Below are 352 nucleotides of genomic sequence, written 5' to 3'. Positions count from 1 at the left end.
GCATTTTTAAGATTTAACTCCTGAGTTTATTGTCACTTTCATGAACAAACTGAGTATTATAACCTGCAAGTGCAGAATAAAAAAATAAAATAAAACTTTTTAAAGTACACTACACAACACTGTGTTCACATTTTTTTTAAATCAGAACAAAAAAATAATACACATTGTGAAAAGAGGTGGGCTGTCACTATTTCAGAAACTTTGCATTGGAATGTAAAAATGTTAGCGTGACCACATGCTCGGGGGTCAGGGTGGATCTCTTTTTACAAGTTATGTTGCCTGCAGCAGAGAAGAGGCAGGTGTGGAGGTGACTGGGATACACAAGTAGGATTTTGCAACTTTTGCCAAAGTA

The sequence above is a fragment of the Nanorana parkeri genome, unplaced genomic scaffold (assembly GCF_000935625.1).
Source record: "Nanorana parkeri isolate BGI_ZX_2015 unplaced genomic scaffold, ASM93562v1 scaffold1378, whole genome shotgun sequence".
Lineage (NCBI taxonomy): Eukaryota > Metazoa > Chordata > Amphibia > Anura > Dicroglossidae > Nanorana > Nanorana parkeri.
Note: the sequence above shows the minus strand (reverse complement) of the source record.